The sequence below is a fragment of the Alligator mississippiensis genome, chromosome 16 (genome assembly GCF_030867095.1).
Source record: "Alligator mississippiensis isolate rAllMis1 chromosome 16, rAllMis1, whole genome shotgun sequence".
Taxonomy (NCBI): Eukaryota; Metazoa; Chordata; order Crocodylia; family Alligatoridae; genus Alligator; species Alligator mississippiensis.
In genome coordinates, this window is record NC_081839.1 from 10,404,242 (window position 1) to 10,420,007 (window position 15,766).

The following is a 15,766-nucleotide window of genomic DNA, read 5'->3' on the forward strand; positions in this document are numbered from 1 at the left end:
AGTGCCCACTGAGCCACTTTGTTCATAGGCACAGCCCACCTTGAGGTTAAAGGGAAATTATCTTCACTCATGGCTTAGGCTTAGGCCTCAGTAATAGAAACTCCTTTGATTCACCTTGTGCTTTAGTAACAAGCCACTCATGCTTGATTTATTTCTATCTTACCTTCAACAGTACAAGACATGGTTCACTACCTAGCACTGACAGGCCCCGGTTCCCCAAAATCATGAGCTTGACTTTAAAACAGCAGATTTTAAAATAGAACAGATTCAGACCTTCGTTTTCTTTGTTGTCTGCAGCTTGAACTGCTAGTGATCACACTAGTTAGTTAGCTAGTTACTGTGCCACCCCCCGGGATAGAAACTGCCTTTCTTCAATTAATGAAAGTTGAGATTCTCCTGTGGTCGCTCCAGGCGCTGGAGCTTTAAGAAAGTATTACATTGCCAACATACAATAAAAAATGTAACAGCTGGCATCGCTGAGAGCATCCTCAATGCTAGGGTCACTGAAAAGGGGTAAGTTGTTAGATGCGGAAATGCAGGAAGGACTGTTGCAACTCAGGGCTGTAGTTTTCTCTTCCCTCCATACTCCACTTACCAGATTTATTTTGAAGGATGTTACATCCTTTGCAAGGATAACAGGAGAAAAAAGCTTGCCAATGAAATAGTCCAACCAGAGCCAGAAATTTGCAGTGAAGACAAGTCTAGAATATCCAAGCTAATTCCCATGGCTTTGATTGTAAAGTACAAGTTTCCCTCGATTTATGCGGGTTCTGTATATGCGAATTTGCTCTTATGTGATGAGCATTTTTAGACCCTTAATTCATTATATGCAAATCCCAGGGCATGCACCCCCTGGGAAAAGCCCAGCAGTCCTCAAGCCCACAGCCCTACCGGGGGGTGTGGAGCAGCAAGAGGTGTGTCCCCCCACCCCACTGACAGGTCCCTCTGCTTTGCTCCCTGCAGCAGCCCCAGGAGTGGCATCCCGCTTCCCTACTCCCAGCCTCCCTCCCTCCCCACCATAGGAACTTATCCCTATTTGTTACATTATAAAGTGGGTTTGCTGTATGCAAATTCAATTTATGCACCGTTGTTCAGGAATGCGTGTACTGCATAAATAGAGGAAAACCTGTAATAAATTAGGAGTAAAGCCTCCTGTTTAGTTTAAGTAGTAAGGCGTTCACAAGGCCTGGGATTGCGAGGCTGAGGGAGATGGCACTTCAGACCAAGAACAAAGGCTGCCTTGAGATAGTACTTCCAGTGGGCTGGTGTTCCCAAAGGGATTGAGGAACACAAACTACACCATGCCAAGAGATAGCTGAATAAAGATAAGCAAGTGCATGAGCTCCCAGTGCCGTGCCAAAAGGGGTCATCACATGTGGGCCAGGGGGGGTTGCCTGCCTCTGGACTTGGCATTACTGAGACCATTTCTGGATCCTCTGCCCGGTTTTGATATTACCAGGTCAGAAAGGAAATTGGAAGACTGCTCGCAGCAGCACTACAAGGATGATCCTGGGCTGGAAGACCTGCTTTACCATGATTTGTCCGGGCAGTTTATTTAAAAGAACTTGAACCAGACTCCCAAGAAGAGATGTCTCTTAAATCTCAGAGCCAATGACAAAATAAAACCCAATGCTTAAAAATGGGAGGAAGAAGAAGAAAAATCAAACTGGAACCAATTACCCAAGGCCAGGGGGGTTCCCTGCTCTAGAATTCAAAGTAAAGCTGGGCGTCTCTCCCAAATATATGTGCTGTAGCACAAGCCGAAGTTGTTGAGCTGGATGCAGGGGTCCCAGGATGGGCCTCTGTCATCTGTGTTCTGTTCGTTAGCCCTCAAAATCAGAAAACAGGCCCCAAAATCATGAGATCATAAATTAAAATCCTGTTTTTAGCTTGTCTTTTGACATTTTAAAGCCTCCTGTTCTTCTACCAATCTGTTTGCATTTGTGTGTGAGATCACTTAATGCACACACAAGTCTGCTCCGGCTGCTGCTCAGCTGGCAGTCCCAACTTATCCTCTCTTTGCCATCAAGCAGAGGAGCCTTCTGCAAATCTGATGTTCATCCCTCTTTCCGCCAAGTCCCTTCCTTAAATGTTTTTCCCTGACCCATCCCATCCCTGCCCTCACGGTTGCCTGAAACTTTACAAACCAGACGCAAAGATTCCCGGTAGTGTTTTAGCACATCCTGAACATGAGCTGTAGAACGGAGCCAGATGAGCAATGAGCAAGCAAGGAACACTGCGCACCCTCTCAATATATCCAGTCTTCCTATTCTTTTCAATACAATTATGTGCATAAAAATGCCATTACAACATCAGCTGCCCTGCCAGCTGCCAGCGAACACTAACCCAAGCAGGAGTTTCTGTTACTCAGTGCAGCAGTTATATTTATCACTCTTGAATATTATTATTTAAAATAGATATCTCCTTTCAGTCACCTTTGAAACATGCCCAAAATTCTAGTCTTTGTGCGCAATCTGGATAACTACATAAAATATCCATAAATTACCATACATTACTTTAATTGTTTTATATTTTAGAAGTTCTCATTGTAATTAACTGTCTAAGACGAGGCGTGCCTCAGGGCACATTGCCTCACATGGGGGAAAGAGGTGGGGTCCTGAGGCCTTTCTGTGAAGCATCCTTTGGGCTGTAGACAGGACACTGAAATGAAGGGTTCAGTCTGGATTGGCATTCTGGTTTCACTTCTGTGATAATATATTGTCTCTCAGTTAACACAATAAAACATACACTTATTCCTAAAACCTTAGGTATGCTTACAGCTTCATTTAATATTTTGCTCATTCTTCTGCATATAGGCATTTTACATGGTAGGTTTTCTTCTTTATAAATAACAAATAAAGCTTTTCTTCTGTCTCTGTATACAGGATCATTATGACAAAGAAATAAATCTTTAGGTCAATAAAATGTTATGTACTTGAATAATTTTGTCACTACATTTGTTCTATTTATTGAGGAAAGAGAATTATTTCCTTTCCTATATCATCTACCGCTGAATTGACATTTTTTACTGCAGTATTTCATAAGCTGTTTCTGGGGGTATGAGAAAAAAACAACCCAGCAGTGCAGTATGTTATGCTTTCTTGTGGTACTGTGGACAAATGTTTAGGTAATTGCTATTTTCCTGGAACAGAGTCTCAAACATATTTAATTATAATTTTCACCAAGCTCTGGATGTACTTATGCAAGACCAGTTTAATTTCATAATGCTATTTGTTCTGTATAAAATTGATAATTGTATTAGATGAAAATTTCAATTTGCTTGACGTGCTTGTCAAGTTAGAAATATATTGCTAACTGATTGAACCTATGTGTGTGCTTCCATCTGCTAAGTATATACATATATTTCATAGAATCATAGAAAATGAGGGTTGGGAGGGACCTCAGGAGGTCACATCTAGTCCAACCCCCTGAACAAAGCAGGACCAGCCCCAACTAGATCATCCCAGCCAAGGCTTTGTCAACCTGGGCCTTAAAATTACAGACCTCCTAATCAGGAACAAGGGCTTAACCAGGAATTCGCCCGGGAACTGGCTGAGGCTGCATGCTCTCTGTGCCTGGTTGTCATGGGAGACTTCAACTACCCGGACATCTCATAGGAAGAGCACTCGGCCAAATCCGAATCATCACAAAGCTTCCTCATGTGCATGGGCAAGCTCTACCTGACTCAAGAAGTCCATGGACCGACAAGAGGGAAAGCGCTGCTGGACCTAGTACTGGCCAGAGGGGATGATCTAGTCAGCGACCTAAGAATCGAAGGAAAGCTGGGAGACTGATCACGAGTTGATCACTTTTACTGCCCATTGCAAAGCTGGCAAGTCAGTCAGGAATGCAGAAGTCCTCAACTTTAGGAAAGCTGACTTTGATAAGCTCAGGAGGCTTGTTGTCAAGGACCTAAGGGGCCATGACTCGACAGGGAGGGGAGTCCAAGATGAGTGGTTGCTCCTTAAGGGAGCGATCCTGACAGCACAAGGGATGTCCCTCCCATCGTGGAGGAAAGGTAGCAAAAGGGCACAGCAACCCCCTTGGCTCAGCAGGGAACTCATGGACCTCCTATGTCTAAAAAGAGAGGCTTATAAAGGATGGAAGACAGGAATCACCACTAAGGAGGAGTACTCTGCACTGGTCCATACCTTCAGGGAGCGAACCAGGAAAACCAAGGCTGCAACTAAACTCCATCTGGCTACACGTATCAAGGACAATAAAAAGTCCTTTTTCAGATATGTGGGGAGTCGGAAGAAAAGCAAAGGCAACATTGGACCCCTGCTAAACCAAATGGGACAACTGACAACCGACACCCAGGAAAAAGCCAACCTGCTGCTTAATGGGTATTTTGCATCAGTTTTTCACAAGCCCAAAGGGATCACCTTGCCTAATATGATGCGGAATGGCCAGGGTGTGGGTGAATTTATACCCAGCATCAGTGTAGACCTTGTAAAGGAACACCTTGAGAGGCTGGACTCCTTCAAGTCACCTGGTCCTGACAGTTTGCACCCCAGGGTACTTAAGGAGCTGTCAGGCATCATAGCTCAGCTCCTGGCAAGGATATTTGAGAACTCCTGGCACTCAGGTGAAGTGCCCAAAGATTAGAAGAAGGCCAATGTGGTGCCTATCTTCAAGAAAGGGAGGAAAGTAGATCCGGAGAACTACAGGGCAGTCAGCTTGACCTCAATCCCTGGGAAGATTTTGGAAAAAATTATCAAAGAGACCATTCTTGACAAGCTGGCTGACAGCAACATCCTGAGGGACAGCCACTATGGGTTTGTTGTGGGTAGGTCTTGCCTGACCAATCTCATTTCCTTCTATGACCAGGTGACATATCACCTGGACAAGGGAGAGGAGGTTGATGTCATATATCTGGACTTTAAAAAAGCCTTTGATCTGGTGTCCCATGATATTCTCATGGAAAAATTGGCCAACTGTGGCCTCGGCTACATCACAGTCCGATGGCTGGGGAATTGGCTCCGAGGTCGGACCCAGAGCGTGATAGTTGAAGGAAGTGAATGATCATGGTGCGCTGTGACTAGTGGGGTCCCCCAAGGCTCCATCCTTGGGCCTGTACTCTTTAACATCTTTATTAATGATGTGGACATTGGTGTCAGAAGTGGACAGGCCAAGTGCACCGATGACACCAAACTTTGGGGTAGAGTGTCTACACCCGAGGATAGGTTGGTGATCCAGGCTGACTTTGATAGGCTTATGAAGTGGGCGGATAAAAACCTGATGATGTTCAATATGGAAAAATGCAATGTACTCCATCTCGGGAGAAAAAAACCCGCATCACGCTTATAGGCTTGGCAGTGCTATGCTTGCTAGCAGATGAGAGGCTGAGAGCTATGGCACTCTTCAGCCTGGAAAGGCGCAGGCTCAGGGGTGATCTGGTGGCCACCTATAAGTTTATTAGGGGTGTTCGCCAGGATCTGGGGGAACGATTGTTCACCAGAGCGCCCCGAGGGATGACAAAGTCGAATGGTCACAAACTCCTCTGCGACCATTTCAGGATGGACTTCTTTACTGTCCAAGCCCCTAAGGTTTGGAATAGACTGCCGTTGGAAGCGGTTCAAGCACCCACTTTGAATGCCTTCAAGACACTTTTGCATGTTTATCTTGCTGGGATCCTATGATCCCTGCTGACTTCCTGCCCCTGGGTAGGGGGCTGGACTTGATGATCCTCTGGGGTCCCTTCCAGCCCAAATGTCTATGAAATCTATGAACCATGGTCGAAAGGGACTTGGGGGTCAAGACTGGCCACAAGATGAACATGAGCCACCAATGCAATACCGCAGCTGGTAAAGCAAACAAAATTCTGGCTTGCATCCATAGATAGCTCTCCAGAAAATCGCAGGATGTCATCCTCCTGCTGTACTTGGCCTTGGTGAGGCCACAGCATCCAATTCTGGGATTCACAATTCAAGAAAGACATGGAGAAGCTTGTGAGAGTCCAGAGGAGAGCCCCGTGTATGATCAGAGGTCAGGAGAACAGGCCTTATGAAGAGAGGTAAGAGCCATGGGACTCTTCAGCCTGGAAACGCGCAGGCTCAGGGGTGACCTGGTAGCAGCCTTTAAGTACATCAGGGGTGTGCATTAGGATCTGGGGGAGCACCTGTTCACCAGAGCGCCCCAAGGGATAACAAGGTCCAATGGTCACAAACTCCTCCAAGACCATTTTAGGCTGGACATAAGGAAAAACTTTACTGCCCAAGCCCCCCAAGGCCTGGAATAGACTGCCTCCAGAGGTGGTGCAAGCACCTACTCTGGACTCTTTAAAGAAATGTTTGGATGCTTATCTTTCTGAGATCTTTTGACCCTAGCCAACTTCCTGCCCCTGGGGCAGGGGGCTAGACTCGATGATATTCTCAGGTCCCTTCCAGCCCTAATGTCTATGCAATCTGGAAAAACCTCCAAGGATGGAGATGCCACCACCTCTCTAGGTAACCTGTTCTAGTGTTTCATCACCCTCCTAGTGAGAAAGTTTATACTAATATTCAACCTAAACTTTGCTTGCTGCAACTTGAGCGATCTATATTAGCAATGAAGCATCAATGACATTGATACAGTCATTGAATGAGCTAATTTAAGTGTAAATCCCTTTGTGACAGTGTTTATTGCTTTCCTCTGTTGCCTGATATCATTCTCTCTGTTAGTTATGCTCTGTAGGGAACTCTACCGTGTACAGCAGTTTGTCTGCTGTACAGGTCACCGGCTGATAGAGGTGGTGTCATATTGCCCCATTTGACAAAAGCTCTAATCATCTCATAGACAGGCTTTGGGTTGGATTCTTGGCACCCAAAAGTGGATCATAAAGGGGGCTGAAACCATCCCTAACTGGGCTGAGCATTCCCCTTGAAAATGCTAATTTGGGGCTATATTCAAACTCACTGCTCAGACATTTCCAACTTAGCTTTTGATTTTTCCCCATCTAGTGCAATTGGGCCCTGGAGGGCTTGTACTGTGCCTAGCAGGGGCATCTCTTCCGTCAGTGGGAGCTAGTGCACCCCTGGGAGAAATTCCATTTCATTTGGCAGCATCTCAGTCTCTCCATTCATTTCCTTGGGCAGCATTTAGGTGCCTCCAGAGACAGATGGGATTTCACCCAGGAGGCAGGTAGCTCTCCAGTCTGTCTATGAGGAGCGTTGACTAGTGCTAAGACATGTCTCTCTGATTGCAATTCTCTGGCTACTGATGGTTTAAAATATGCATAGCTTAGCAGGATTCAGGATCTGAGCAGAGAAATAGGTACCTGGAGAACTGCAGCTACCTAGAAGACAGTAAAATTGACTTCAGTGGGTGCATCTACACTGCCATTAAATGGGCTTATTGCTCCATAATTTATTGCTCCTGGGCATGCGGCTTACACATGAGCCCAGAGTGCAGCACACTGAGCCAGGCTGCAGCAGCCCCAGCTGGCAGGGGGCCCAGCGGGGTCAGCCTGCCAGCCCAGGGCTGCTCCGACTGGGCTCAGTGTGCTGCAGAGGGGCTGGCTGGGGCACCAGGTACTTCAGTGTGGGGCTAGCCATTAGGCAGCCCCCTCACTGAAGCACCCTCGTGCCCCAGCCAGCCCCATCAGTGTCTACAATGTGCCTTGCTGTACATGAAAAAAACTCTGCCACAGGGTAGGACTTGTATTTACAAGTCCTGCCCTGCTGCAGAGTTTATTAATTTTGTGCGCCCTAATAGGGCACACATATAGGCACTGAAACACTTACTGAGAAGCCAATTAGTTAACTGGGCAGTAAACCTCTTATGTAGATGTACCCAAGGTTAAGTAACTCCTCCTCCAATAGTCTGGTGGTTAGAGTGCAAGGCTGAGACATGGAAGACCTGGATTATAAAGGTTTGCCCCTACATCCTCTGCATCCCAGCAGCCTGCCTTAACTATTAAACTATGGGTTAGGCAGAGCTGAGAGTATTTTCCACCATCTCCTATTGAAGATGGTTCCTGAGCAACCAAGATGGCAAGGGTCATATGGACAGAAGGAGACCAAGCAAGTAGGAAAGAGGTGGGTACCAAAAAGGATGGTCTCTTGGCTTCCAGCCCCTGCACCCAAGGCTGGCAATGCGTTTTACCCAATTACCACTTACTACCAAATGCATGACATACACTAACATAAATCTGGACTAACACCACTGGAAAGAATGTGATTATTTTGTATTGCATTACAGTAACAGGGGACAGGACCCAGAGTTTGCCTTCGCTCCCGAACAGACATAAACATTTGCTTCAGCTGCTGCCCTACCTGGAGAGACCAGTCTCTTTAGGTCCACTCATGCCCAGATTTATGCTGCTGTGGCAGCACCGCTGGGTCAGCTTCCCACAGCCTTCATCATCTTCTGCTTTCTGGTATATTCTGCCTCTCACTCTGGCTCTGAACCTTGGCTATCCTGACTTGGGTCTGGCTCCCGATTCGAGTTGTGGCTCTTGGTGTACCCTTCCTTTAGCTCTGCCTCCCAACTCATCTGGACTTTGGCATTGGATTCTAACTCTTAAACCTTGACTTGGCCTGCGATTTGGACTCTGCCCCTGGGTTCCCTTTGGATCTCTTAAAGTGGTCCCTGATTCCTGACCCCTGGACTTGGTTTGTGGTTTGACTACTGCACTTTGCCAGTAGCCTAACTACTAGGCCAGACTGCTGGTCTTCCTGGTTCCCAGCTGAGGTTCAGAGTCATGCTTCCTCTCAAAGGCCCAGAGAGCATTAAATTACTTTAAGCAAAACAGAACAGCTTCAGCAGCAGAAAATGAGAGACGCACCCCAAAACAGCCGGTGATTGAGATTTGTGGAGATGTAAGCTCACGTCCTCAGGGCACATCCTGGGCACGTCTACACGTGCATAAATGTGCTGTAATTACAGCACATTTAGTTTAGTACCTGTAATAAGAGGTACTAACTAAATGTGCTGTAATTGGCAGTACTGAGCATTAGCGTTAGTGCATGCTTTTAAAGTGACACTAATGTGCAGTAGACTAATTCTTCTGTGCATTAGCATAGGTTTTTCATACTGCACTAATGCGCAGTAGATTTAGTCTACTATGTCGTTGGCATCTTGCGTACATCACCCCCTTTGTTGGGTGCTCTAATCACTAAGTCATTGTATAAAAGTGGTGTCATCTCCTATGAGAGCTTAGACATGGCATGATCCAGCTCTTGGGAAGAAGGCTGTCACCTGGAATGTGTAAAATGCTCCAAATATCCAACATTTAAGTCTCCCTCACCTCCCCACCTTAAAAATAAAATTTGGCACCAATGAGATATAGTCTGAACCTGTCTGCAGGACCAGCCCCTTCCCCTCAGGTGAGGGTATGTAGCATCGTATGTAAATCAAGATTTACAAGCTAAATCTCAAGCATGAGATAGGCACAGAACAGCTCAGTGCGGTCAGGACAAAGGCAATTGTGCACATATATGCAACAGTGGAGCGAGACAGTTTGACATGACAGTCTGAGGCCAAAGACAGGGTGGCACCTTAGAGTAACTCATTCAGGAAGGCATATATTTTTGTAGGCTAAGGCCTACTTTTTTCAGATGCCAAGAATGGGCCAGTCCAATCTCTTGGCAACATCTGACAATGTAGGGTATAGTACATTAATTTTATGCCTTTCTGTGAACAAGTTGGTTTTTAAGGTGCTCTGTCATATGTAATAGTGCAAATATAGATGCATCCATGTCTGGGTCAAGGGTGTTATGGATGGCAGTGGTAAGATCTGAAGGACTTTGCAGTGAAAGGCAAGTGCCTTCTCCTTCCTGACATGGAAAGTCTGAGCCACGACAACAGGAATGACTTGCCTGGAATCACCCAGCCCGTCATTAGCAGAGGCAGGGATTGAACCCAGCTCTCCTGACTCACCAGCTGCCCTCAGTTCCTGCTCCTTCTTGTTCAGTGCTGCTAGCTCATTTGACAGGCACACAACTTTCTAAGGTGGCCCTGGCCACCAGCTTCAATAAAGCATTCCTTTAATAGCTAGCACTAATGGAGAGCCATGCACTGAGTGTGCTATAGGAAGAATAACCTATTAAACACCACACAACTCCCACATGGGGGAACAGATATAGAGCCATGAAGTGACATAGCTAGGGCTATAGAAGCTCAGTGAGGGTCAGCTGTCAGGTGTGGCCAGCCCTGGTCTTGTACCCTATTCACTAGATCAGTGATTGTCACCCAGGGTACCAGGGCCATGAGATCCTTTCAAGGGTGCCATGGAGGTGCCACACAATGTTAGCACTGTTAGATGTGCAAACATGAGTCACAAGATAAATCCAGCAATTTCAAAGAGGAATCCAGTGGGTTAAACACCTCAGACTTGTGGTCCTTTGGAGTTCTTTGCAACAGAAAAAAAAAAGCTCTATTATTTTGTGTAGTCAAAAAAGTGAAGAGAAGAGCTAGAATTTAAGGGGTGCCACGAGTCTAAAAAAAAGTTGAGAACCACTGGATTAGACCTCACGGCCTTTCATTCACCGGGAGTGCAGCTGTGGAGGCCTGTAGCTTAGGAGGCACCTGGAACAGGGCCTGTTTGGTCTTCTGAGCACGGTGGGGACTTTGCAGAAGCTGCCACAACAGCTGCTCTGAGTAAAGTGTTTATTTACTACATGCCTCTCCACTAGCAGGATGACAAATCAGCACAATAGGAATTACAGCTTCCCAGGCTAAGCCTGCTGTGTCCAGGGGCTCAGTTCTGCTCCACTGGCTCTACACTCAGCCACGTTGCACATGATCTGCAACTTAAAAAGCTTCAGCACATGTGCCTGGATCTCCAGGCATAGCTGCATTTGGGCATATCCCATGCTACCCAGTTCCTGTGGCTTTGGGGAAGAGGGGATTGGGGGTCCTTGGCAGATGAGCAGGGAGACCTGTGAAGGGCTGTGATGGGAATACAGGAAAGGGGGGACAGAAAAACTTCCCAATAGCATTTTTCTTTCTGCTAATGGGAAAAAACACCTGGTCAGGTTTTGAGCAGCAAGCCTTGGGTGTGTGGCAGGGGAATTCCAATCCTGCATGGAGGGACAGGTGCCAGGAGCCAGTTCAGCAGTGCAGCATGAGAGTGAAGGCAAGGACAAGCTGGATGCAGATGTACGCTATGTTAATGGCTTGCATTTATGACTGGTTATTAAAAGCAAATGGTCTAAAACACCACTCTTGGTTGGGGTGTTGAACTTCACAGTTGTCTCAGAGCTGGGGAAGGCAGTGCACTGCCCACAGAGCTCTGCAGGCTTCAGAGAAACTGTTCAGTATTTTCATGATCCCTTCCGGTCCCTCAGTCTGCATGCCCTAAGCCCTCAGCAAGGACTAGTGTCATTGGGATTAAGAAAAAATGCTTGTTCCAAGCAAGCGAGGAGATGGGCTCTTCTGAGGCCTCCACCCAGACGGAGCTCTTGGCAGGGTCGGCGGCCCCCTTGCCCACCCCCCCCCAGGTCTGTGGGGGGGGGGGCTCGGTGGGGTCCGGGGGGGGGGCCTGGTGGTCCCTCTGCCTGTCCCTCCTGTGCCCGGCTTAGGGCCCTGGAGGAGCAGGTGAGGGAGCTCCAGGCGGAGGTGAGTAGGCTGAGGGGGATCCGGGATGCAGAGGAGGAAATTGATGCCTATTTCTGTTCTCTGCAGGCCCGGTCGCCTGCTGTACAGCCCCCACAGGAGACGCGTCCAACGCAGGAGTGGCAGAAGGTGTCCAGATCCAGAGCTGCTCGGCCTAGAGTGGTGGAAGCTCCCCAGGTACACCTGGCGAACAGGTTTGAGGCCCTGGCAGCTGTGACGGAGGAAGACAGTGCAAACGCCTCAAGCGGGGACACCACTCCCCACACAACAAGGAATGGGCGGAGATCAAACACCAGCAGGAAGAAATGCCGGGTCCTTGTCATCGAGACTCCATCCTTTGTGGTCTGGAAGGTCTCATCTGCCAGCCTGACCCCATGACGTGGGAGGTCTGCTTCATGCCTGGGGCTTGGGTTCGGAACATCACGGAGAGGATCCCGGCCTACATCTAACCTGCAGACCAGTACCCCATGGTGGTCATCCACGTGGGAACAAATGACGTGGCCAGGGGAAACCCTAACCGCATTATGAAGGACTTTGAAGCTTGGAGGCCCAAGCTTAAGGAGACGGGGGCGCAGGTGGTATTCCCCTCTCTCCTTCCGGTAAGTAGGCGGGGACGGCGACACGAGGCCTGCATTGGCGAGGTCAACTGCCGCTTACGGAGTTGGTGTCGCCAGGCGGGCCTTGGGTTCCTAGATAACGACCCATACTTTCGGGCGGGGGACTTGCTGGGGCGGGATGGGCTTTACCCCTCTCCTAAAGGCAAGCGTGTCTTCTCTTTCAGGTTGGCTGATCTCGTATGGCGAGCTTTAAACTAGCCTCGCCGGGGGAGGGGGACGCAGGAAGACAAGGAGACGCCACTCAAGCAAGGCAGGTGACACATGCAAGGAGTGCCCAGGTAAGAAACAGGGGTCCGGATAGTCTTCCTAATCAGGGTGTGGGGGCAAGCACAGCTATGCGAGGCCTTAAATGCCTGTATACCAATGCTCGAAGTATGGGGAACAAACAGGAGGAACTCGCCCTCAGAATAGCCAGTTCAAACCCAGACATAGTGGGGCTTACAGAAATGTGGTGGGATTCATCCCATGACTGGGCAGTTAGTATTAGAGGCTATAGGCTCTACAGGCGGGATAAAGAAGGAAGGAAAGGAGGGGGTGTGGCACTATATGTCAAAGAGCAATACACATCTGCCAGCAAAATGGGGTCAGAGGAGGGGCAAGCTGAGGTGCTCTGGGTCAAGACACAAGGGGGTCGTGGGGAGAGGGATTTAATGGTGGGGGTCTACTACAGACCCACCAACCAAGGGGAGGAGCTGGACCGGGAATTTTTGGGCCAGCTTGCAGAGGCACTTAAGGCAAGGGATGTAGTTGTCATGGGTGATCTAAATTACCTGGACATCTGCTGGGAGGAGCAGTCAGCCAGGTCAGACCGTTCCAGGAGGTTCCTGGCCAGATACAGGACCTCCACTTAACCCAGGAGGTGCACAGTCCCACCAGAGGAAATGCCCTGTTGGACCTGGTCCTGGCCACAGGCGATGATCTGGTAAGGGGGCTCCAGGTCCTTGACCACCTGGGTGATAGCGATCATCGCTTGCTGGAATTCATCATCCAGCGCAGGGTGACAAGGGTCTGCAGCAAGGCGGTAGCCCTAGACTTCAAGACAGCCAACTTCAATGAGTTGAGGAGATTGGTGGGAGAGGCACTGGGGTTCTCGAGGGCAGGGGAACTCAGTGCCCAAGATAAGTGGTCGTTCCTTAAGGAGATGATACTCAGGGCCCAAGGGGTGACAATCCCAACAAGAAGCAAGGGGGGCAAGAGTGCCCGAAAGCCTCCCTGGCTCACCAAGGAAGTCCGGGAATGCCTGGTTGCCAAAAACGTGGCGTACGTCCGGTGGAAGGGGGGGCTATCTCCAAAGAGGAGTATACCTCCACTGCTCGGGCCTGTAGGGGGGCTGTTAGGAAAGCTAAGGTGGACATAGAGCTAGGACTAGCATCCAAGATCAAAGATAATAAAAAGTCCTTTTTCAAATATATAGGGAGGATGAAGAAGGCTCCGGGAAATGTGGGGCCCCTGCAAGATGCGCTGGGCAATCTGGTGGTCACACCAGAAGAGAAGGCAGACCTCTTTAACAAATTCTTCACCTCAGTTTTCTTGTGCAGGGACCGGGACTCCCCCACCGTGATTCAAGACGGACTCGAGGGGCACGCCCCAAGACCTAAGGTTGAGGAGGACCGGGTTAGAGTGCTTCTGGAGGGGCTGGACGTGTTCAAGTCAGCAGGTCCAGATGCTCTCCACCCCAGGGTGTTGAGGGAGCTAGCAGGGGTTATTGCAGGGCCCTTGGCACAGCTTTATGAGTGCTTGTGGTGCTCAGGCCAGGTGCCAGATGATTGGAAGATAGCCAGTATGGTCCCCATCTTTAAGAAAGGGAGGAGGGAGGACCCGGGCAACTATAGGCCCGTCAGTCTTACCTCAATCCTGGGGAAACTCTTTGAGAAGATCATCCAGGAGCACATCTGTGATGGGCCAGCATCAGGGATGATGCTAAGGGGCAACCAACATGGTTTCATTAGGGGCAGTCATGTCAGACCAACCTGATTGCCTTTTATGATCAGGTCACAAAAGCATTGGATGCAGGTGTCGCCGTGGATGTAGTCTTTCTGGACTTCAGCAAGGCCTTTGACACTGTCTCCCACCCCATCCTCATTAAAAAACTAGGCGACTGTGGCATCGATGCCTACATGGTCAGATGGATTGCTAGTTGGCTGAAGAGTCATACTCAGAGGGTGGTGGTGGACGGGTCATATTTGAACTGGGGGGAAGTGGGCAGCGGAGTCCCCCAGGGTTCGGTCCTTGGGCCTGCGCTGTTCAATTTCTTTATCAGTGATTTGGATGATGGGGTGAAAAACAACCTGTTCAAATTCACTGACAATACCAAAATCTGGGGTGAGGTGGGCACGCTAGTAGGGAGGGAAAGACTGCAGAAAGACCTGGATAGGTTGCAAGAGTGGGCTAACAAAATAGGATGCGTTTCAATACGGACAAGTGCAGGGTGCTGCACTTGGGCAGTAGTAACCAGCAACACACTTATGAGATGGGAAACTCCCTTCTTGAGAGCACGGAGGCAGAAAGGGATCTTGGAGTCATTATTGACTCCAAGATGAACATGGGCCGACAATGTGAGGTCACGGTCGGCAGGGCTAACCGGACCTTATCGTGCATCCACAGGTGCATCTCGGGTAGGGCCAAGGAGGTGATCCTCCCCCTCTACGTGACACTGGTCAGGCTGCAGCTGGAGTACTGTGTCCAGTTCTGGGCGCCCCACTTCAAGAAGGATGTGGACAACATTGAGAGGGTCCAGAGGAGGGCCACCCGCATGATCCGGGGACAGCAGGGTAGACCCTACCATGAGAGGCTACGGGACCTGAACCTGTTCAGCCTTCACAACAGAAGGCTGAGGGGGGACCTGGTGACTGTCTATAAACTCACTAGGGGGGACCAGAAGGGTTTGAGGGAGACCTTGCTTCCCCTAGCGCCCCCCGGGATAACAAGAAATAACGGCCACAAGTTGTTGGAGAGTAGGTTCAGATTAGACATCCGTAAGAACAGCTTCACAGTTAGGGCGGCTAGGATCTGGAACCGACTTCCAAGGGAAGTGGTGCTGGCTCCTACCCTGGGGGTCTTTAAGAAGCAGCTCGATGTCTACCTGGCTGGGGTCACTTGAGCCCAGTTTCTCTCCTGCCCAGGCAGGGGGTCGGACTTGAAGATCTACAAGGTCCCTTCCGACCTGACTTCTGTGATTCTAAGGGAACATATGATATAGAATTATAGAATCATAGAAAATGAGGGTTGAAGGGACCTCAGGAGGTCACATCTAGTCCAACTCCCTGCTCAAAGCAGGACCAGCCCCAACTAGATCATCCCAGCCAGGGCTTTGTTTAGTTGAGTCTTAAAAACCTCCAAGGATGGAGATGCCACAGTCTCTCTGGGTAACCTGTTCCAGTGTTTTACTACCCTCCTAGTGAGAGAATTCTTCCTAATATCTAACCTAAACTTCCCTCACTGCAACCTGAGCCCATTGCTCCTTGTTCTGTCATCTGCCATCACTGAGAGCAGTTCAGCTCCATCCTCTTTTGAACCCTCCTTCAGGTAGATGAAGGCTGCTATTAAATTCCACCACAGTCTTCTCTGCAGACTAAATAAGCCCGGTTTCCTCAGCCCTTTCCTCATAAGTT